The 22,421-nt window shown below is 44.6% G+C and overlaps 1 long non-coding RNA gene across 2 annotated transcripts; it reads left to right on the top strand.

Moving 5' to 3' along the window:
* The first annotated feature begins 4,838 nt into the window (after positions 1–4,838).
* LOC142258187 (uncharacterized) lies at positions 4,839–20,823 on the top strand. Of its 2 annotated transcripts, XR_012727721.1 has the most exons (5): positions 4,867–4,923; positions 7,193–7,302; positions 18,791–18,843; positions 19,344–19,433; positions 20,011–20,823. It is a non-coding gene; the product is annotated as an uncharacterized LOC142258187 (long non-coding RNA). The 2 variants fall into 2 exon arrangements; XR_012727722.1 differs by lacking the exon at positions 7,193–7,302 and having other exon boundaries at positions 4,839–4,923.
* The last annotated feature ends 1,598 nt before the right edge of the window (positions 20,824–22,421 follow it).

The following is a 22,421-nucleotide window of genomic DNA, read 5'->3' on the forward strand; positions in this document are numbered from 1 at the left end:
AAAGATCATTGTAAGTGATGACTTTGTCATTAGGGATGTAATGGCAGGGTCAGGTGATGTCTGCGGCACGATGATGTCACTGTGTCGTGCCACCAAAGTCCACAGCAAGACTGGATAGAAGAGGAGACAGGCTGTGTAGGACAAGGAGTATGGATTACGTGAGTATAACATTTTATTTTTTTGAGTATCCATTATACTGTGTAGGGGGCTGTGAGGTGGACCTTCATACTATATAGTGGTCTGTGAGGTGGACCTTCATACTATATAGTGGGCTGTGAGGTGGACCTTCATACTATATAGTGGTCTGGGAGGTAGACCATCATACTATATAGTGGTCTGTGAGGTGGACCTTCATACTATATAGTGGGCTGTGAGGTGGAGCATCATACTATATAGTGGGCTGGAAGGTAGACCATCATACTATATAGTGGTCTGTGAGGTGGACCTTCATACTATATAGTGGGCTGTGAGGTGGACCATCATATTATATAGTGGGCTGTGAGGTGGACCCTCATACTATATAGTGGTCTGTGAGGTGGATCTTAATACTATATAGTGGGCTGTGAGGTGGACCATCATACTATATAGCGGGCTGGAAGGTAGACCTTCATACTATATAGTGGTCTGTGAGGTAGACCTTCATACTATATAGTGGTCTGTGAGGTAGACCATCATACTATATAGTGGTCTGTGAGGTGGACCTTCATACTATATAGTGGGCTGTGAGGTGGATCTTAATACTATATAGTGGGCTGTGAGGTGGACCATCATATTATATAGTGGGCTGGAAGGTAGACCTTCATACTATATAGTGGTCTGTGAGGTGGACCTTCATACTATATAGTGGTCTGTGAGGTGGACCTTCATACTATATAGTGGGCTGTGAGGTGGACCTTCATACTATATAGTGGTCTGTGAGGTGGACCATCATACTATATAGTGGTCTGTGAGGTGGACCTTCATACTATATAGTGGGCTGTGAGGTGGAGCATCATACTATATAGTGGGCTGTGAAGTGGACCATCATATAGCAGTGATGGCGAACCTATGGCACGCGTGCCACCAGGGGCACGCAGAGCCCATTCTGCTGGCATGCGTGCTGTCGCCTGATCCTGCCACTTTGATCTGCTAGTGCAGTCGCGCCGGCAGATCAAAACGGTGTTGGAGCGGAGGAGACATTTCTCCTTGCTCTGACACTCCCCCTCCCCCAGGCTGCAGGTGTGTTGCCTAGGAGACGGAGGAGCGTCAGTGAGTGGCGCCGGCGTAATGAGGTCTTCTGGACACATGGGAACTGAGGACCCAACGGCGCGCAGTGGGGGAGCGTGTGCAGGAAGGTAAGTTGTGTGTTGCTTTTTTTTTTTTTTTTTTTATAACTCTTGTGTGGCTGTGCCAAGGTGTGGCTGTGCCAAGGGGGGGGGCAGTGCCAGCATGGGGTGGCGGTGGGGGAACGCACATGCCAGCATGGGGTGGCGGTGGGGGAACGCACATGCCAGCATGGGGTGGCGGTGGGAGAATATACATGCCAGCATGGGGTGGGAGTGGAGGAACGCACATGCCAGCATGGGGTGGCGGTAGGGGAACGCACATGCCAGCATGGGGTGGAGGTGGGGGAACGCACATGGAAGCATGCGGTGGAGGTGGGGGAACGCACATGCCAGCATGGGGTGGGGGAGGGGGAACGCACATGCCAGCATGGCGTGGGGGTACGCACATGCCAGCATGGGGTGGGGGAGGGGGAACGCACATGCCAGCATGGGGTGGCGGTGGGGGAACGCACATGCCAGCATGGGGTGGCGGTGGGAGAATATACATGCCAGCATGGGGTGGGAGTGGAGGAACGCACATGCCAGCATGGGGTGGCGGTAGGGGAACGCACATGTCAGCATGGGGTGGAGGTGGGGGAACGCACATGCCAGCATGGGGTGGAGGTGGGGGTACGCACATGCCAGCATGGGGTGGGGGAGCAGGAACACACATGCCAGCATGGGGTGGGGGAACACACATGACAGCATGGGGTGCGGGAACACGCATGCCAGCATGGGAGGGGAACACGCATGCCAGCATGGGGGGGGGAACATGCATGCCAGCATGAGGGGGGACACGCATGCCATCATGGGGGGGAAAACGCATGCCAGCATGGGGGGGGGACACGCATGCCAGCATGGGGGGGGGCACGCATGCCAGCATGGGGGGGGACACGCATGCCAGCATGGGGGGGACACGCATGCCAGCATGGGGGGGGAACACGCATGCCAGCATGGGGGGGGAACACGCATGCCAGCATGGGAGGGGGGAACACATGCCAGCATGGTGGGGACATGCATGCCAGGATGGGGAAAACATGCATGCCAACATGGAGGAAACATGCATGCCAGGATGGAGGAAACATGCATGCCAGGATGGGGAAAACATGCATGCCAGGATGGGGAAACATGCATGTCAGGATGGGGAAACATGCATGCCAGGATGGGGAAACATACATGGCAGGATGGAGGAAACATGCATGCCAGGATGGGGAAAACATACATGCCAGGATGGAGGAAACATGCATGCCAGGGTGGAGGAAACATGCATGCCAAGATGGGGAAAACATGCATGCCAGGATGGAGGAAACATGCATGCCAGGATGGGGAAAACATGCATGGCAGGATGGAGGAAACATGCATGCCAGGATGGGGAAAACATACATGCCAGGATGGAGGAAACATGCATGCCAGGATGGAGGAAACATACATGCCAGGATAGAGGAAACATGCATGCCAGGATGGAGGAAACATGCATGCCAGGATGGAGGAAACATGCATGCCAGGATGGGGGAAACATGCATGCCAGGGTGGAGGAAACATGCATGCCAGGATCGAGGAAACATGCATGCCAGGATGGAGGAATCATGCATGCCAGGATGGGGAAAACATGCATGCCAGGATGGAGGAAACATGCATGCCAGGATGGGGGAAACATGCATGCCAGGATGGGGGAAACATACATGCCAGGATGGGGGAAACATGCATGCCAGGATGGGGAAACATGCATGCCAGGATGGGGAAACATGCATGCCAGGATGGGGAAACATGCATGGCAGGATGGAGGAAACATGCATGCCAGGATGGAGGAAACATGCATACCAGGATGGGGAAAACATGCATGCCAGGATGGGGAAACATGCATGCCAGGATGGGGAAACATGCATGCCAGGATGGGGAAACATGCATGGCAGGATGGAGGAAACATGCATGCCAGGATGGGGAAAACATACATGCCAGGATGGAGGAAACATGCATGCCAGGGTGGAGGAAACATGCATGCCAGGATGGGGAAAAGATGCATGCCAGGATGGAGGAAACATGCATGCCAGGATGGGGAAAACATGCATGGCAGGATGGAGGAAACATGCATGCCAGGATGGGGAAAACATACATGCCAGGATGGAGGAAACATGCATGCCAGGATGGGGGAAACATGCATGCCAGGATGGGGGAAACATGCATGCCAGGGTGGAGGAAACATGCATGCCAGGATGGGGGAAACATGCATGCCAGGATGGAGGAAACATGCATGCCAGGATGGAGGAAACATGCATGCCAGGATGGAGGAATCATGCATGCCAGGATGGGGAAAACATGCATGCCAGGATGGAGGAAACATGCATGCCAGGATGGGGGAAACATGCATGCCAGGATGGGGGAAACATACATGCCAGGATGGGGGAAACATACATGCCAGGATGGGGGAAACATGCCACAATAGGGTACATTTACCAGGAAGGGGTATATGCTAGGAATGGGAACATTTACCTGGATGGAGGTAAATTAACCAGGATGGAGGACATTTACCAGGAATGGGGTACATGCCGGGATGGGGGAACATTTACAAGGATGGGCAATATGTCAGGATGGGGTACATTTACCAGCATGGGGGAACATGCCAGAATGGGGTACATTTACCAGGATGAAGGACATTTACCAGGATGAGGTACATTTACCAGGATGGGGCCATGATGGGGACAAATATACCAGAATGTAGGAAATAGGGGTATAGGATGTTTACCAGAAAGTGGCCCAGGAAGGGGACAGAACTACACAATGAAAGGGGAGGGGAGCAACTCGTACGTCTTTATGGGATTTCAAGATGTTCAGACTTTGAAATGTAGATGTGGATTACAGGGTGACATCTGATTGCATTCCAGGCTAAAATCTCTATCTAATATGCTGCAATTTTCTCCAGAAAGATCAATCCAACTGCTGTGTCTGGAAAGGGAAGGGGCTCAGCTTCAATGTGTGGTAAGCATGAGCGTGATGCCCCTGCTGAAGAGAAGACTGCAAAGGTAAGATTAAAATCAATTATTTACATAATAGGATTGATTGTCACTTCGGAAAAAAAATTGGGTTTAGGGCTACAGTTTGGGCACTCGGCCTGAAAAGGTTCGCCATGACTGCTATATAGGGTTCTGTGAGGTGGACCATCATACTGTATAGGGTTCTGTGAGGTGTGAGGTGGGCCATCATACTATATAGTGGGCTGTGAGGTGTACCATCATAGTATATATTGTGCTGTGCACCATCATACTATATAGAGTTCTGTGAGGTGGACCATCATACTATATAGAGTTCTGAGGTGGCCCATCATACTATATAGCAGTGATGGCGAACCTATGGCACGCGTGCCAGACAGGGCACGCAGAGCCGTTTGTGCTGGCACGTGCGCTGTCGCCACACTGCGCCAGTTTGATCTGCTGGTGTGGTCGCGCCAGCAGCTCAAACTGGTGTTTAGCAGAGGAGACATTTCTCCTCGCTCTGACACTCCTCCTCTCCTGGGCTGCAGACCTGTTGCCTAGGAGACGGAGGAGCGTCAGTAGGCGGCGCCGGTGTCTTGTGGCCGCGCGGGAACTGAAGTGACTGAGGACGCAGGAGTGGGGGCCAGAAGGTGAGTTTTTTTTTTTAGCCTCTGTGCGGCTGTGCCAAGATGTGGGGGGGACAGAGCCTGCACGGGGGAAACATGCAGCGCACGGGGGACACATGGGGGACAGAGCCTGCACGGGGGACACATGGGGGACAGAGCCTGCACGGGGGACACATGGGGGGACAGAGCCTGCACGGGGGACACATGGGGGACAGAGCCTGCATGGGGGAAACATGCAGCGCACGGGGGACACATTGGGGACAGAGCCTGCACGGGGGACACATGGGGGACAGAGCCTGCACGGGGGAAACATGCAGCGCACGGGGGACACATGGGGGACAGAGCCTGCACGGGGGACACATGGGGGACAGAGCCTGCACGGGGGACACATGGGGGGACAGAGCCTGCACGGGGGACACATGGGGGACAGAGCCTGCATGGGGGAAACATGCAGCGCACGGGGGACACATTGGGGACAGAGCCTGCACGGGGGACACATGGGGGACAGAGCCTGCACGGGGGAAACATGCAGCGCACGGGGGACACATGGGGGACAGAGCCTGCACGGGGGACACATGGGGGACAGAGCCTGCACGGGGGACACATGGGGGACAGAGCCTGCACGGGGGAAACATGGAGCGCACGGGGGACACATGGGGGACAGAGCCTCCACGGGGGACACATGGGGGACAGAGCCTGCACGGGGGACACATGGGGGACAGAGCCTGCACGGGGGAAACATGCAGCGCATGGGGGACACATGGGGGACAGAGCCTGCACGGGGGAAACATGGAGCGCACAGGGGAAACACAGGGGGGACAGAGCCTGCACGGGGGAAACATGGAGCGCACGGGGGAAACATGGAGCGCACGGGGGAAACATGGGAGCATGGGGGAAACATGGAGCGCACGGGAGAAACATGGAGCGCACGGGGGAAACATGGAGCGCACGGGGGACAGAGCCAGCACGGGGCAAACATGGAGCGCACGGGGGACACATGGGGAGCACGGGGGACACATGGAGCGCACGGGGGACACATGGGAGCATGGGGGAAACATGGAGCGCACGGGGGAAACATGGGAGCATGGGGGAAACATGGAGCGCACGGGGGAAACATGGAGCGCACGGGGGAAACATGGGAGCATGGGGGAAACATGGAGCGCACGGGGGACAGAGCCAGCACGGGGCAAACATGGAGCGCACGGAGGACACATGGGGAGCACGGGGGAAACATTGGAGCACGGGGGACAGAGCCTACATGGGGACACATGGGGAGCACGGGGGACAGAGCCAGCACGGGGGGAACATGGGGAGCACGGGGGACAGAGCTAGCATGGGGGGAACATGGGAGCATGGGGCATATACAAACAGAGCACGGGGCAAACAGAGCACGGGGAAAACATGGAGAGCACGGGGAAAACATGGCTGCAAAGATGGAGAGAAACGTGCAAAGATGGAGAGAAACGTGCAAAGATGGGGGAAACATGGCTGCAAAGATGGGGGAAACATGGCTGCAAAGATGGGGGAAACATGGCTGCAAGGATGGGGGTAAACATGACTATAAGGATGGGGGAAATCATGCCAGGATGGGGTACATTTAGCAGGAAGGGAAACATGCCAGGAAGGGGTACATTTACCAGTATGGGGGATACATTTACCAGAATGGGGGATACATTTACCAGAATGGGGGATACATTTACCAGAATGGGGGGAAACATAAAAGGATGTGGGGGAAACATGCCAGGATGGGGTACATGAACATGCCAGGATGAGGAAAAATGCCAGGATGGGGAACATTTAGCAGGAAGGGTGACATTTATCAGGATGGGGTACATTTACCAGGATAAGGGAACATGCCTGGATGAGGTACATTTACCAGGATGGGGTCATTTAACAGCATGGGGGAACATGCCAGGATGGGATACATTTACCAGGATGGGGTACATTTACCAGGATGGGGTCATTTAACAGCATGGGGGAACATGCCAGGATGGGATACATTTACCAAGATGGGGTACATTTACCAGGATGGGGTACATTTACCAGGATGGGGCCATGATGTGGACAAATATACCAGAATGTAGGAAATATATATCAGGATGGGGGACATGTTTACCAGGAAGTGGCCAGGAAGGGGACATAACTACACAATGAAAGGGGAGAATAGCAACTTGTACGTCTTTATGGGATTTCAAGATCTTCAGACATTGAAATGTAGATGTTGATTACAGGGTGACATCTGATTGCATACCAGGCTAAAATCTCTGTCTAATATGCCGCAATTTATTTCCAGAAAGATCAATCCAACTGCTGTGTCTGGAAAGGGCAGGGGCTCAGCTCCAATGTGTGGTAAGCATGAGCGTGATGCCCCTGCTGAAGAGAAGAGAAGACTGCAAAGATAAGGTTAAAATCAATTATTTATATAATAGGATTGGTTGGCACTTCGGAAAAAAAAATGGGTTTAGAACTACAGTTTGGGCACTCTGCCTGTAAAAGGTTCGCCATGACTGCTATATAGGGTTCTGTGAGGTGTACCATCATATTATATAGTGGGCTATGAGGTTGGCAGTCATACTATATAGGGTTCTGTGAGGTGGACCATCATACTATATAGAAGAAAGAAGAGTTCTGTCCAGCGCAAGAAGGAGAGATACGTCAGTAAATTTCCAGGTGCTTTATTCTGCTTGGTTTCCAGTAAAAACGATCATATAAACATATGAACAGTTAAGACAATGTCCTCCATGGATACTGACACAACAGCGACGCGTTTCAGCTACAGGAGTGTAGCCTTTGTCAAGTGGCTTTACTATGTAAACTGAGTCCTCTTTATACCCATACATGAAAAAGTCCTCTAAAACAAACAGGTGTAGATTCTTGCTGAGATCCTCAGAATTAACTCTTGATCCACTGGCCTCGAATATATCACAGCACATTGCAGGTACATGGGTTAAAATACAATATGAAGAAAACAAACGATATGCACATTATATGACATTACTTCCATATCAAAATACATTGCTTGTAAATTACATGATAATATTCATACAATAAAAATTATTACATGAAAAGTACATGAATGTATGACAAACATAGTGATATGAATCTTTGCCCAGAGGAGTGTAGCACCGTACAAATGCATGGTTATAATTGCCCTACTTCTTAGGAGTGATGCAATAGCTTATGTAGCAAGTACCCAATGATCAGTGCACAAATACAATTTAATCCAGAGAAAGAGGAAAAGAGAAAAAAAAAGGGGGTTTTGGTGGGTTTATATACCTTATCTGTATCACCAGAGCAAGAACTATAATTGCATAAAAAATTTTTTCTTATCAACAAACACTACTTGAGTGCTACATTATAATGCTCCCATGATGGAAGTGACCTAGAAAATACATATGCAAATGCATAACAATCAGAGTGATGTGAACTGTTACCAAAGGGAGTGTGCCACAATAAGCATACGTTGTGTTAATTGCCCTGTCAACAGATATGATTGGATGACATATATAGTAAATATCTCACACCCAACAGTCAATACAAAAAAAAAAAGGGAGAGAGGTTCTGGTGGGTATATATACCTTTTCTGTATCTCCAAAGCAAGAACTGCAATTGCATAACAAATCTCTCGTATCAAAAAACACTACTTGAATGCTATATCATAAAGCTCCCATAATGGAGGTGACCTAAAAAATATATGCAAATGCATAACAATCAGAGTGATGTGAACTGTTACCAAAGGGAGTGTGCCACAATAAGCATACGTTGTGTTAATTGCCCTGTCAACAGATATGATTGGATGACATATATAGTAAATATCTCATACCCAACATTCAATGCACTAGTGAGGAAAAAAAAAAAAAAAAGGGGGGGGGGGGAGAAGTATTGGTGGGTATATATACCTTTTCTGTATCTCCAAAGCAAGAACTACAATTGCATAACAATTCTCTCGTATCCAAAAACACTACTTGAATTGTAGATTCTTGCTGAGATCCTCAGAATTAACTCTTGATCCACTGGCTTCAAATATATCACAGCACATTGCAGGTACATGGGTTAAAATACAATATGAAGAAAACAAACGATATGCACATTATATGACATTACTTCCATATCAAAATACATTGCTTGTAAATTACATGATAATATTCATACAATAAAAATTATTACATGAAAAGTACATGAATGTATGACAAACATAGTGATATGAATCTTTGCCCAGAGGAGTGTATCACCGTACAAATGCATTGTTATAATTGCCCTACTTCATAGGGTACCTTCACACTTAGCGATGCAGCAGCGATCCGACCAGCGATCTGACCTGGTCAGGATCGCTGCTGCATCGCTACATGGTCGCTGGTGAGCTGTCAAACAGGCAGATCTCACCAGTGACCAGTGAACAGCCCCCAGCCAGCAGCGACGTGCAAGCGACGCTGCGCTTGCACGGAGCCGCCGTCTGGAAGCTGCGGAGACTGGTAACTAAGGTAAACATCGGGTATGGTTACCCGATGTTTACATTAGTTACCAGTGTGAGCAGGGAGCAGGGAGCCGCACACACTGAGCGCTGGCTCCTTGCTCTCCTAGCTACAGTACACATCGGGTTAATTAACCCGATATGTAATGCAGCTACATGTGCAGAGAGCAGGGAGCCGCGCACACTGCTTAGCGCTGGCTCCTTGCTCTCCTAGCTGCTGTACACATCGGGTTAATTAACCCGATGTGTACAGCAGCTACATGTGCAGAGAGCCGGAGCCGGCAGCACAGGCAGCGTGAGAGCTGCAGAGGCTGGTAACTAAGGTAAATATCGGGTAACCACCTTGGTTACCCGATGTTTATCTTGGATACAGCTTACCTCAGCTGTCAGACGCCGGCTCCTGCTCCCTGCTCGCTTCATTTGTCGCTCTCTTGCTGTCACACACAGCGATCTGTGTGTCACAGCAGGAGAGCGGCTTTGAAGAAAACGAACCAGGGCTGTGTGTAACGAGCAGCGATCTCGCAGCAGGGGCCAGATCGCTGCTCAGTGTCACACACAGCGAGATCGCTAATGAGGTCACTGCTGCGTCACAAAAAGCGTGACTCAGCAGCGATCTCGGCAGCGAGCTCGCTGTGTGTGAAGCACCCCTTAGGAGTGATGCAATAGCTTATGTAGCAAGTACCCAATGATCAGTGCACAAATACAATTTAATCCAGAGAAAGAGGAAAAAACAAAAAAACAGATATGATTGGATGACATATATAGTAAATATCTCATACCCAACATTCAATGCACTAGTGAGGAAAAAAAAAAGAGGGGGGGGAGAAGTATTGGTGGGTATATATACCTTTTCTGTATCTCCAAAGCAAGAACTACAATTGCATAACAATTCTCTCGTATCCAAAAACACTACTTGAATGCTATATCATAAAGCTCCCATAAGGGAAGTGACCTAAAAAATATATGCAAATGCATAACAATCAGAGTAATGTGAACTATTATCAAAGAGAGTGTATCACAAAATGCATATGTTATGTTGCTTGCCCTGTTAACAGATATGACATGATAACATATATAGTAAATATCTCACACCCAACAGTCAATGCAGGAAAAAAAAAAAAAAATTTTCTCATAGTGGTGATAACTGTAACTGTTTAATTTCATTAGGGACTTGTTGTCTGTGTTTGTCTGGGGTACTGTGAAAAAGCAAAAAAAAAAAAAAAAAGTGTGTCTAGTGATTTAGTCAGTAGTATTAGCCACACCTGTTTCTAGAAGCTTCTAGCAGCTTCTAGTAGTCCTTGTAGAACTATATAAACCAGCCAGAGCTAGCGAGGTGCTGAGAGTGCGAGGTACTGAAGTAAAGGGAGGCGACTGAAGATAAGTGTGGCATAGTTTTAACACAATCTCATAGTGGTGATAACTGTAGCTGTTTAAGAAGAGAAGAGTCGCCGTAAGCTGATCGATTGCTGGGACTTGCCGGGTCTCGCTGTTTGAGGACATCGCAAAACCGCGCGCCTGACGGCGCGCGACTTTCGCCTGTCATACGCTACATCAGCATTATGGAAGAGAAGAAAATCCACATGGTCACCTGCAACACATGCTACATGTTTACGGATCTGCCGCACAAGAAATTCAACTTCACCCGTCAAAAGTGCAAACTTGTTGCCCTCTTAGAGGAAAAGGTGCGGGGACTGGAAGAAAGAATAGCAACTTTGAAGCTAATTAAAGAACATGAGGACTTCTTGGACGAGGCAGAAGCAACAATTCAGGATATGGAAAGTGAGAAAAGCTTCAGAACACATACAGAGGCTGAAAAGTGGACACATGTGACCAAAAGAAGCCAGCGGATCAAGTGGTCGGCACCACCCACACAGCTTAGCAACCAATATGAAGCCCTCATGCTGGAGAACGAAAATGGCACAGCTCAGGATGATACCGTCTCTACAGGAGAAGACACAGTATCATCAAAAGAAGTTACTTTGTCAACAAAAGCAGAAACAAAAGACACTCAAAAGCACTCAGGAGCAACAAGCAGTGCGTCCAGAAAGAAAAGAAGAGTGGTAGTTATGGGCGACTCACTACTAAGAGGCACGGAGGCAACTATCTGCAGGCCGGACATAACCGCACGAGAAGTATGCTGCCTCCCTGGAGCAAAAATCAAGGATGTGGCCAACAGGATACCAACTATCCTCAGATCCAAGGACGAATACCCGTTCCTATTGATACATGTAGGAACAAACGACACGGCAAGAAATGATCTGCCAACTATTTGTGAAGACTTTGAAATTCTGGGGAAGAAAATAAAGGAACGGAACGTACAGGTTGTTTTCTCATCAATCCTCCCAGTCGATGGCCATGGTGTCAGAAGATGGAATAGGATACTAGATTTGAACAACTGGCTACGACGGTGGTGCAGGCAGCAAGGATTTGGATTCTTAGACCATGGAGTGAATTACCTCTACGATGGACTTCTCGCAAGAGACGGGATACACCTCACAAAACCTGGGAAACACATGTTCGCCAGAAGGCTTGCCACACTCATCAGGAGGGCTTTAAACTAGAAGAAGAGGGGATGGGAGAAAAGACAGCAGACAAGAACATGCAGCAGAAGGACAAACTAATCAAGGATACTAGATGCCGTAAAGAGGACCCAAGACAGGGTACTAAGAAGGAAGCTGAGAAAAGGGGAGCAAAACTTCTTTCCTGCATGCTGACCAATGCAAGAAGCCTGACCAATAAGATGGAGGAACTGGAGCTGGTAATGTATGAGGAGAAATACGACATAGTAGCAATAACTGAGACATGGTTAGATGATAGTTATGACTGGGCGGCTAACCTGCAAGGATATGAATTGTTTAGGAGGGATCGTAAAAAAAGGAAAGGGGGTGGAGTCTGTCTATATATAAAGTCCAGTTTAAAGCCCAGACTAAGAGAAGATATTCAAGAGGGAAATGAAGAGGTGGAGTCTCTATGGGTGGAGATACAAGGAGGGAAAACTAATAAAATCCTCATAGGGGTTTGTTATAAGCCACCAAATATAACAGAAACCACTGAAAATGTATTATTGAAACAAATAGACAAAGCAGCAAATCACAATGAGGTGATTATTATGGGGGACTTCAATTACCCCGATATAGACTGGGAAACTGAAACCTGTGTATCTCAGAAAGGAAACCGGTTTCTGTCAGTAACTAAGGATAATTATCTGTCCCAACTTGTGCCGGGCCCAACTAGAGGGGCAGCCCTTCTCGACTTAATTTTAAGCAACAGGCCAGATAGAATAACAGACGTACGAGTGGATGGGCACCTCGGGAATAGTGACCACAATATAATACAATTCCACTTGTCCTTTAGTAAGGTGCCTTGGAGGGGGGTTACAAAAACGCTGAATTTCAGGAAAGCAAAGTTTGATCAACTTAGAGAAGACCTTCGCCAAATTGATTGGGACAATGTCCTCAAAAATGGGAGCACAGAAAATAAGTGGGAAATTTTTAAATCGGTATTAAACACCCACTGCGAGCTAGCCATACCATACAGAAATAAAAGGGCTAGGAACAGGAGAAAACCAATGTGGCTTAATAAGGATGTAAAAGGGGCAATGAATAATAAGAAAAAGGCATTTAAAAAGCTAAAACAAGAAGGCAGCGAAGAAGCATTAAAAATATATAGAGAAAAAAATAAAATGTGTAAAAAACAAATATATTTAGCAAAAGTAGAAACTGAGAGACTCATTGCTAAGGAAAGCAAAACAAATCCCAAACTATTCTTTAATTATATAAACAGAAAAAAGATTAAAATTGATGGTGTTGGCCCTTTAAAGAATAATGAGGGTAAAATCATAGAAAGCGATGTGGGAAAAGCAAATGTTTTAAATACTTTTTTCTCAACTGTGTTCACACAGGAAAAGCATATGCCAGGGGAAATGCAGAGTGATCATGTAAATGCCCCATTAAGTATGACCTGCCTAACCCAGGAAGAAGTGCAGAACCGACTTAGTAACATTAAAATTGACAAATCACCAGGCCCTGATGGCATTCACCCTCGGGTATTAAGGGAGTTAAGTAATGTGATAGACAGGCCTCTATTCCTTTTATTTAAAGACTCTATAGAAACTGGGTCTGTTCCACTGGATTGGCGGCTAGCAAATGTGGTACCAATATTCAAAAAAGGGTGCAAAAGGGAACCTGGAAACTATAGGCCGGTAAGCTTAACATCTGTTGTGGGTAAAATGTTTGAAGGGTTTTTAAGGGATACTATTATGGAATGTCTCAATGTTAATAACTGTTTAACTCCATATCAACATGGATTTATGAAGGATCGCTCCTGTCAAACTAACCTGATCAGCTTCTATGAGGATGTAAGCTCTCACATGGACCGAGGAGAATCATTGGATGTCATTTATCTCGACTTCGGTAAAGCATTTGACACTGTCCCACATAAAAGACTGCTAAGTAAAATGAGAAAGCTTGGGCTCGGGGAAAATGTGTGTAGATGGGTAGGTAGCTGGCTTAGTGGTAGAAAACAAAGAGTGGTTATTAATGGTGCATACTCAGATTGGGCCAGGGTTACTAGTGGGGTGCCACAGGGGTCTGTATTGGGCCCCCTACTATTTAATATATTTATTAATGATCTGGTGGATGGTTTACAGAGTAAAATATCAGTATTTGCAGATGATACAAAACTATGTAAGGTAGTTAACACAAAGGAGGACAGTTTGCAACTACAGATGGACTTGAGTAAATTGGAGAATTGGGCTGAAAAATGGCAAATGAGGTTTAACACAGATAAGTGTAAGGTTATGCACATGGGAAGGAGAAACAGATGCTACGATTACTTACTAAATGGGAAACTGCTGGGGAAATCAGACATGGAAAAAGACTTAGGCATCTTAGTGAATAAGAATCTAAATTGGAGTGCCCAGTGTCAGGCAGCAGCCACCAAAGCAAATAGGGTGATGGGATGCATTAGAAGAGGTCTGGGGGCACGAGATGAAAACATCATTCTCCCTCTGTACAAATCACTCGTCAGACCACACTTGGAGTATTGTGTGCAATTATGGAGGCCGGTGCTGAAGAAAGACATTACTGAACTTGAAAGGGTTCAGAGGCGGGCTACTAAAATAATAAATGGAATGGGTGCATTACAATACACGGAAAGGTTATCAAAATTAGGTCTATTTACTCTAGAAAAGAGAAGACTTAGGGGAGACCTAATAAATATGTACAAATATATCAGAGGGCCATATAGAGATCTCTCCCATGATCTGTTTGTACCAAGGACTATGACAAGAACAAGGGGGCATTCTTTTCGATTGGAGGAAAGAAAATTCCTACATCAGCATAGAAGAGGGTTCTTCACGGTAAGAGCAGTGAGGCTCTGGAACTCTCTTCCTGAGGAAGTGGTGATGGCCAACTCACTGAATGAATTTAAGAGAGGAATGGATGCATTTCTTGTTAGCAAAAGTATAGAAGGTTATAAATAGCATAATCTTACAGGTAGATAGAAGAGCGACCTAGATTATTAGAGGAATGGGGGGGCTGCAATACCAAGACAGGTTATTAAACTTGGGGTTAGTTAGGAAAAACAAAGGCTTAGGGGGATCTAATCACAATGTATAAACATATGAGGGGACAGTACAGAGACCTTTCCAAAGATCTCTTTACACCTAGGCCTGCGACTGGAACACGGGGGCATCCGCTACGTCTTGAGGAAAGAATGTTTAATCATAATCACAGATGAGGACTCTTTACTGTACGAGCAGTGAGACTATGGAGCTCTCTGCCGTATGATGTTGTATTGAGGGATTCACAAGTAAAATTTAAGCAGAGCCTGATCGCATTAATTGAAAAATATAATATTACCAGTTATGTATATTGGATTTTCTGACAGGGTGTTGATCCAGGGAACTAGTCTGATTGCCGTATGTGGAGTCAGGAAGGAATTTTTTTCCCCATTGGAGCTTATTTGACACATTGGGGTTTTTTTGCCCTCCTCTGGATCAACATGTTAGGCTACGGGTTGAACTAGATGGACTTAGAGTCTCCCTTCAACCTTAAAAACTATGAAACTATGAAACTATGTCAATCAGTTGTATTGCAAAATCAGATCTTTGCGTATATTCAAACCATTTGGCTGCCTAGTTCCTAATTTAAAAATCCAAAAGGACTCACGATTTAAGATTTTACGTCTATAGCATCCCCCTCTGATAGGTTTCTGAACCCTTTCTATGCCACAAAAGCTAAAACTACTGTTATCACCTCCGTGTACTTCAGAAAAGTGTTTTGATACCATTGACGTACCAATTTTATTCGTTCCCGAGGCATCAGATAAGTGTCTCCTTATACGTTTCTTGAGGGGACCAATGGTGCACCCTACATATTGAATTCGACATAGGGTGCATGTTATTAAATAAATTACTCCAGTGGTATTACAGTTGATGAATCTATTAATGTCATAAGTATGACCATTAGCTATAGATGTAAATGTATTCGTCCTATCAGCATGGGAACAAGAAATACAAATATTGTGATGACATTTAAAAAAACCCTTAAGGTCCAACCACGTAGAGCCCTTTTGCGGGGGAGATTTTAAAAAACTAGGGGATACTATATTACCAATTGTGGGAGCTCTTTTTGGAATGAATCTAATATCACATTTGGTCAGTATTTCTCTGGTTGTCAAATCACTATTCAGAATGGGAATATATTTTCTCACAATTCTAACAATGTCATTAAAATCCTCACTATAAGTAGTGACAAAGTCTATAACATTGCTATCATTACTACTTGATGTTTTTACCCTATCTATTAGCAGTGACTCCCGTTTCATCTGAGAGACCTCCTCATATGTCCTAGCTAACAGGTTTTTGGGGTAGCCCCTATCTCTTAGGTCCTTACACTTGTCTCTTAACGCTTCTTCCACATATCTACTATCTGAGCAATTACGTTTAATTCGGATTAACTCCCCTTTAGGAATGTTAGAAGTCACATGTCTAGGATGACATGAGCCATATCTCAAGATGGTATTCTCGCTTATCTCCTTACGATAAGGAGTAATAAGCACATCAGGCGTACCTCCGCCGGCCTGCAGGGTGATGTCCAGGAAGTTTATTTGGCTTTGATGATAGTTAGAAGTAAAACGCAGATTAAAATCATTGCAGTTGATATACTCTATGAACAAACCAATTTCTTCCTGGGTACCACTCCACACCAACAGGAGGTCATCTATATACCTTCCGTACCACATTATTTGCCGTTGCCATGGGTTACCATCATTCATCAAGAAAATCTCTTCCCAGAGACCCATAACGAGGTTAGCAAGGGAGGGTGAATATTTCCCTCCCATGCTAACACCCTGCTTCTGGATGTAAAAAGTTCCATTGAAGAGAAAGTAGTTTTTATTCAAAAGATATTTGGTGACGTCAAGTATAAAAGACTGCATGTGACTGTCATAATCGCTATATTTACATAAAAAATGTCTAAGTGATGTCATGATGACCCCATAGGAGATAGAGGGATAAAGAGCTACTACATCAGCTGTTAACCATGTAAATTGATCCTCCCATTGAAAGTTTTCAAAGGCACAAAGGACACTTTTAGTGTCCCTTATGTACCCAGGTAAAGACTTGACTAACGGCTGCAAGGCATGGTCTAGCCAGGCCCCTATTCTTTCTGATAGAGACCCTATAGCAGACACGATGGGTCTAAATTTAGGGGGGAATCCACCCTTATGCACCTTGGGGAGGGAGTGGTAGATGGGGATAACAGGATTATCCACATATAAAAAATCCATTAATTTTTGCTTGATAATACCCATTTCCACTCCATCCCGTAGTACTGACAGTAGTTCCTTTTGAAAAAGTGAGGTGGGGTCTCCTGCTAAAATCCCATAGGTGTCACTATTGCTGAGAAGTTCTACATTGCATTTAATATACAGATCCGTGTCCATAATCGTGATTGCGCCCCCTTTGTCTGCCCTTTTCACTGTGATATGCCTAATTCTGAGGATCTCAGCAAGAATCTACAATTCAAGTAGTGTTTTTGGATACGAGAGAATTGTTATGCAATTGTAGTTCTTGCTTTGGAGATACAGAAAAGGTATATATACCCACCAATACTTCTCCCCCCCCCTTTTTTTTTTTTTTTTTTTTTTTTCCCCTCACTAGTGCATTGAATGTTGGGTATGAGATATTTACTATATATGTCATCCAATCATATCTGTTGACAGGGCAATTAACACAACGTATGCTTATTGTGGCACACTCCCTTTGGTAACAGTTCACATCACTCTGATTGTTATGCATTTGCATATATTTTTTAGGTCACTTCCCTTATGGGAGCTTTATGATATAGCATTCAAGTAGTGTTTTTTGATACGAGAGATTTGTTATGCAATTGCAGTTCTTGCTTTGGAGATACAGAAAAGGTATATATACCCACCAGAACCTCTCTCCCTTTTTTTTTTTTTTTTTGTATTGACTGTTGGGTGTGAGATATTTACTATATATGTCATCCAATCATATCTGTTGACAGGGCAATTAACACAACGTATGCATATTGTGATACACTCCCTTTGGTAACAGTTCACATCACTCTGATTGTTATGCATTTGCATATGTATTTTCTAGGTCACTTCCATCATGGGAGCATTATAATGTAGCACTCAAGTAGTGTTTGTTGATAAGAAATTTTTTTTATGCAATTATAGTTCTTGCTCTGGTGATACAGATAAGGTATATAAACCCACCAAAACCCCTTTTTTTTTTTTTTTTTTTTTTTTTCTCTTTTCCTCTTTCTCTGGATTAAATTGTATTTGTGCACTGATCATTGGGTACTTGCTACATAAGCTATTGCATCACTCCTAAGAAGTAGGGCAATTATAACCATGCATTTGTACGGTGCTACACTCCTCTGGGCAAAGATTCATATCACTATGTTTGTCATACATTCATGTACTTTTCATGTAATACTTTTTATTGTATGAATATTATCATGTAATTTACAAGCAATGTATTTTGATATGGAAGTAATGTCATATAATGTGCATATCGTTTGTTTTCTTCATATTGTATTTTAACCCATGTACCTGCAATGTGCTGTGATATATTCGAAGCCAGTGGATCAAGAGTTAATTCTGAGGATCTCAGCAAGAATCTACACCTGTTTGTTTTAGAGGACTTTTTCATGTATGGGTATAAAGAGGACTCAGTTTACATAGTAAAGCCACTTGACAAAGGCTACACTCCTGTAGCCGAAACGCGTCGCTGTTGTGTCAGTATCCATGGAGGACATTGTCTTAACTGTTCATATGTTTATATGATCGTTTTTACTGGAAACCAAGCAGAATAAAGCACCTGGAAATTTACTGACGTATCTCTCCTTCTTGCGCTGGACAGAACTCTTCTTTCTTCATTATACACAGGTAGCAGCACCTGCAGCCCGAGCAGCAGAAGGAAATTCGAGCACATGGAATGGGTGAGCTGAAAGTTTTTCTCTTTATCATACTATATAGGGGGCTGTGAGGTTGGCAAATCATACTATATAGGGTTCTGTGAGGTGGACCATCATATTATATAGGAACCACCAGACTGTATTGGGGGCTGTCAGGAGAGCATTATAGTGTGTACAGTGGCTGTGGGGGACCAACATACTGTGTGGGGGTCCTTTTTTATAAGGGGCCATGGGGGAGCAATCATACTATGTGGAGGTCTATGGTGGCTATTATACTGTCTGGGGTCTTTAGACACTAAACATACTGTGTACCGTGGTAATGGGGACATAATCCTATATGGGGACTGTGGTGGACATCATACTGTGTGGGGATCACAATTATAAGGGGTCAAGAGGTGAGCAGTATTTAAGGAGGCACAGGTTAATTCTTATACGGCAGCCAAGTTATGGTTTCTGTAGAGGCTGCAGAATGTGAGGCGAGTCCTGGAAAAATAGTAAAGATGTCTGTGTGTTACATTTTACAGAGACGAATTATGGACAGAAGAAGTGGTCATGACGATCTGGACCAAAGGAAAAGGGAAAATGAGCTACAACAAACAGCAAGAATGTCGCTGGTGAGAACCTGCACAGTGCACACATACCGGTATATGGTCTGCAGGGCACCTAGGCGAGAGCGGATATTACCTTCTATATTGTCACTATATGGGGGGACCAGTGGTTCTGGTTAATGGGGTTGTCCAGGCTTGTCTGCAGGCACTCTGTGGACCTGTATGCTTTCAAATGCCAGGGCTGAATTTCAGTCCCAGTCCATACATGGCTGTATATAATAATTAATTGGATCTTAAGACGTCTTTATGTTCTTAGTTGGGGATGATTTCATTTTTGCAAGCCAATATTCTGATAGCTGTCTGTTGAAATGTCAGACATTCCTTGAGAGGCCATGACTTGTTATTTATCCTTGGAGATATCCTACCACATATACAGTATTCTGATAAGAAAAAAAATATTTGAGAGATGAGGCAGACAGATTTTAGACTCTATGGGATTGATTCATTATTGTGGTTTTTTTGTATTATTGAGTTTTTGGTGTTTTGCGTCATATTTATATTCAATTATTTTCAAAATATAGTGATAAATGTTATATTTTTCTTGAATATGACTTTCTCATAGTCCTTTTTTTTTATTTTTTAGACGGATACTGGACTCCACAGCCAATTTTTCCTTCACTTCACTTAAAAAGTCGCTTATTTTCTGATTTATCTGATATCTGGAGAATAGGAGGTGGAAAAATGAAGAGGAATTATGGTAAATGCGGAGATGACGCCGATCAAGACTTTTCTTCTCCTGACTGATCGTTTTATTTATGTCCCTCAATTCTTGTGTTATTACATGACAATTCAATTTGGAGAAATGTCCAAATATTATCACATAAAGCAACAGCTTTGTTTTGAGAACTAAATTGACCATGAAATTTGTATATTGGATAATTGTATCGCGTAATTGACACTTGTCCGACTTCTTCGGCCATCATTGGCTCATGCTGCATTTCCTTTGATATTTTGACCTGTAAATTATGTAATGCTTCTAAATGATTTATGTTTTTGAAAATCACCTTTTAACATTGCTGTAAAATTTTACAAAAGTTACTTTTAAGAATAATTATTATAAGCCTATATTTTGCTGTTCAGCCTGATAAGTTGTTACAATCATTGATCACGTGATAAGAATTCCTCGGAGCGATCCACTTGTTAGTTTGCATGCAGTTGTCATGATTTTGCCTTTGATTTATAATTGCAATCAATCGTGCCAAGTTTAAGAAAAAAACTGTTTTATTTATTATGTTTTTTTCATTATTACTTTGTCAGTGATTTTGTTGCAATATATATATATAATATAATATTTTTTTATTTTATTTATTTATTTATTTTTTTCCCCAATATTGCATTTTATGCCTTAAATTAAATATGGTCTGTACGTTTCCCAAAAAATTGCTTATTCTGTGACACCGCCTATTTTAAAAAATAAATAGTTATTGAAATAATAATAAAAAAAAAACAATTACAGAAGTATATTTGGTTTGTTTATTGTGCACATTTGCTAAAATAATGAGGCATTTTCAAGAAGGATTTATAAGTAAATAAATTGCAGGAGCAGAGATAGAAAATTGATTTATTTAGGGCCTTCTTTCCTTTTTGTTCTAGTTTTTGTGAAAAAAAAATGAATAAAAACGAGACTGCAAAACTGTATAATATAATGACAATCACAAAGCAGATGCCTTCCTTGTGTTTCCATTTGAAACAGGAACACAGCAGATTCTAGTTCCATTGCTCTGTTCTATTCTAGAAGAAACCGACATATCAAATATCCAACAAGACCTGTAAACAGGGCGTCATATGATATTTGATTGATTGGGGAAGAGATAATGAAAAATTAACAATACTTTTTAATGTTGAGATGAGTACTCAATTTTCATGGCATGCAATCATAGCCCTTGTCATAACACTACCCATAGCCCTTTTTTATTGAAGATATCCCTAAACCTAGCAGTTCCGCTATCCATATTCAGAACAACAAGCCAAGACCTAGCCCAAACCCTCTCTCACCATAGCCCTATGTAACTATAGTTCTATCCCTAACCTTAGTCCTCAGAACAGCCATATTCCTAAGTCTTTTTCTAACCTTATCCTTCACTATAGTTGTATAGTCCAAACTGTATCCTTCAGCATAGCACTATCCTTAAGCCTATTTTTAATCTTAGTCGTAACTCTATCCAAAGCATATCATATCCCTAACAAATCTACCAAGCTATCATACCATTACTAATCAATTCTTCCCCTATCCCTAACCACAGTCTTAGGGTACTGTCTCACTAAACGAAGTACCAGCGATTCCGACCACGATACGACTGGTGCGTCCCTACATGGTCGCTGCTGAGCTGTCAATCAGGCAGCTCTCACCAGCGACCAGCCACCAGCACTCGTGTAACGATGCTGCACTTGGTAACCAGGGCAAATATCGGGTAACTAAGCAAAGCGCTTTGCTTGGTTACCCGATATTTACCCTGGTTTCCAGCATACACCGCTTAGCGCTGGCTCCCTGCACACGTAGCCAGGGTACACATCAGGTTACTAAGCAAAGCGCTTTGCTTAGTTACCCGATATTTACTCTGGCTACGTGTGCAGGGAGCCAGCGCTAAGTGGTGTACACTGGTAACCAGGGTAAATATCGGGTAACCAAGCAAAGCGCTTTGCTTAGTTACCCGATGTTTACCCTGGTTACCAGCGTACGCTGGTTACACAGAGTCGGTGCTCGTTGGTCTCCCGCCGTCAAACACGCCGATGTGTGCTGCACAGCAGGAGACCAACGAGCAAAAAATGAACGAGAACAGTGTGTAATGATCAGCGATTTCACAGCAGGGGCCAGATCGCTGCTTAGTGTCACACACAGCGAGATCGCTAATGAGGTCACTGGTATGTCACAAAACCTGTGACTCAGCAGCGATCTCGCTATGTGAGAAGTACCCCTAAACCATATCGCTATTACTCACCATTGCCCTATATCTTATCCTAACCCTATTCTTGGCAATATCCCCTATCACTAAG

This window comes from Anomaloglossus baeobatrachus, chromosome 12 (assembly GCF_048569485.1).
Source record: "Anomaloglossus baeobatrachus isolate aAnoBae1 chromosome 12, aAnoBae1.hap1, whole genome shotgun sequence".
NCBI classification, from domain to species: domain Eukaryota; kingdom Metazoa; phylum Chordata; class Amphibia; order Anura; family Aromobatidae; genus Anomaloglossus; species Anomaloglossus baeobatrachus.